At 37.6% G+C, this 2790-nt stretch overlaps 1 non-coding gene across 1 annotated transcript; it reads left to right on the top strand.

Moving 5' to 3' along the window:
• Positions 1–767: 767 nt before the first annotated feature.
• LOC128284774 (small nucleolar RNA R71) lies at positions 768–873 on the top strand. The gene has a single exon (XR_008275196.1). It is a non-coding gene; the product is annotated as a small nucleolar RNA R71 (small nucleolar RNA).
• Positions 874–2790: the final 1917 nt, after the last annotated feature.

Below are 2790 nucleotides of genomic sequence, written 5' to 3' on the forward strand. Positions count from 1 at the left end.
CAATGAATCCTTCCTTATCTTGAGTACTAATTGCGTTGAGGTGTTCCCTTGGGTTAGGTTCAGTATTACTTATTAAGCTACCTTGTGGTCGTTCGGAGATTAATTTGGATAGCTGACCTATCTGAGTTTCGAGTCCTTGGATCGATGCTTGTTGATTTTTAAGTACCGTCTCGGTATTTTGGAAACAGGTTTCTGACATTGATATGAATTTTGTGAGCATCTCTTCAAGGTTCAGTTTCTTCTCTTGTTGATAAAGTGGCTGTTGAAAACCCCGAGGATTTTGTGGCTTTTGATTTTCTTGACCACCCCAGGAGAAATTTGAGTTGTTCCTCCAACCTGCATTATCAGTATTACTGTATGGGTTATTTTGAGATCTAAAGTTATTGTTACCCATATAGTTGGCTTGTTCCTCTTCGGTTGTGGGATTGAAAGATTGATATTCTGTATGCACACCTCCTCCACTTGAGTCACACCTTATTACTGGATGTATCTGCGTAGAACCAAGTAAACCATCAATCTTTTTATTGAGAAGTTCTACCTGATTTGACAGCATAGTAACTGAGTCGGCGTTATAAACGCCGACTGTTTTTATTGGCTTAGTCCTCATGACTTGCTACTGATAGTTATTCAGTGACATTTCTTCAATGAATTCATAAGCCTCTTCAGGTGTTTTGTTGTTGATGGTTCCGCCAGCAGCTGCGTCAACCATTTGCCGAGTCGAGGGATTCAAACCATTGTGGAATGTTTGTACTTGCAACCAAAGCGGTAACCCATGGTGAGGGCACCTTCTCAGTAAGTCCTTGTATCTCTCCCATGCATCGTAAAGTGTTTCTAAATCCATCTGCACAAAAGAAGAAATATCATTATGTAACTTAGCCGTTTTAGCTGGTGAAAAGTATTTTAGTAAAATATTTTCCGTTATTTGTTCCCAAGTAGTAATTGACCCTTGTGGTAACGAGTTCAACCACTGTTTAGCTTTATTCCTCAATGAAAAAGGAAATAACCGAAGACGAATGACATTATCAGAAACGCCATTGATTTTGAATGTATCGCGAAATTCCAGAAAATTTGCTAAGTGAGCGTTGGGATCTTCATCTTGCAAACCATCAAACTGAACAAACTGCTGTATCATCTGGATAGTGTTAGGTTTTAATTCAAAAGTATTTGCAGCTACAGCAGGTCTAACTATACTAGATTCAGTTCCTGTTAAAGAAGGTTTAGCATAATCATACATAGTGCGTGGAGCAGGATTTGATTAACCGCAATTGCAAGAGGTAGCTGATTGCCTTGGTTTTCAGCCATCTCTTCGATTGGGGGTTGAGTATCGTCTTCTTGCTCGTTCTCCGTGTATCGTAAGTTGTGCCTCATCTCTCTTTGATTTCTACGAACTGTACAATCGATTTCTTCGTAAAAAAGTAATGGTCCCGACTGGTTTCTTCTAGTTATAAACTATAAAAACCTGCCAAGAGAAAGAAAAAGTAAATTAATGAAATTAAATTAAATTGCAAGAAAAATAAATGGCTAAAGTAATAAAAATTTAGCGTTCCTAATATTTTAGTTCCCCGGCAACGGTGCCAAAAACTTGATCGCGTGATTCGTAACAAGTAATAAATATTTAAAAAGAAGATCAAACCTAGACTAACTAATATCGCGATGTAAGTAAGTGTACCTATCGAACAGTAGTATAGTTTTAGCAAGACCGGATTATCAAATTATCTAGCCAAAGAATAATGGGGTTTTTTTAAATTGACTAATTATCTAAACTAAGAATGCACAGAGAAGAGAATTGGGGAATTGCTTTTGGGAAAATCAATTGACTTGAGACAATACCTAAGGAAAAATCCACCTAGACTTTACTTGTTATTCTGGCTCCGAACCGGACAATTTATTCATTCAACTTGTTCCGTAGAGATCCCTAAGTTATGTTATTATCTCTATTCAAGACTAATAACGTCTAATCCCTAGATTGAATAACCGAGACTTTTCTCTAATAAACACTCTAGGGTTGCATTAACTCGATCTATGGATCCCCATATTAAGTTTCACCCTAATCTGGCAAAATCTTGTCACCCTATTTCTAGGCGCGCAATTAACTCCGCTTAATTATGACAAATGTACTCTTAGACAGGGTCTATTCCTCCTTTGAATAAGAGCGTGTCTTGAATCAGTATCCTGGGATATCAAAACAAGAATTAAGAACACATAATTAAGAACAAGTTAAATATTTATCATACGATTCAGAAAATAATAACAAGATTCATCTTAGTTTTTATTCCCCTTAGGTATTTAGGGGTTTAGTTCATAACTAAATAAGAAAACATCTCAGAAGAATAAAGAATACAAAACATAAAGAAAACCCAAAACTCCTGAAGGGAAATTAAGGAGAGATTTTCAGTCTTGATGATGAATCCGGCTTCTGAGATGGATCAATCGGCTTCCTTAGGGTAATTCCTTACCCTTTTATCCGTCCTCCTTTTTCTTCTCCTTTAAGGTGTATTTATAGGCTTTGGAATGCCTAAACACCCTCAAAATTGGCCTTTTTCGAATTGAACTCAACTTGGGCTCGGTAGGGACACGCTCGTGACACACACCCGTGTTCAATTACTTTAGGCCGTGTTCAAGCCTGCCAAATTGACATGGCTATGTGGTCTGCCTGTGTGAGGAGGTCCAGGCTGTGTTGATTTCGTACTTTGGCCTATTTTCTCCATTTTTGGCTCGTTTCTCGTTCATTTTGCTCTCTTATGCTCTCCTAAGTATAAAACATAAAATTAAAGCATTAGGAGTATCGAA

This window comes from Gossypium arboreum, chromosome 11 (genome assembly GCF_025698485.1).
Source record: "Gossypium arboreum isolate Shixiya-1 chromosome 11, ASM2569848v2, whole genome shotgun sequence".
Taxonomy (NCBI): Eukaryota; Viridiplantae; Streptophyta; class Magnoliopsida; order Malvales; family Malvaceae; genus Gossypium; species Gossypium arboreum.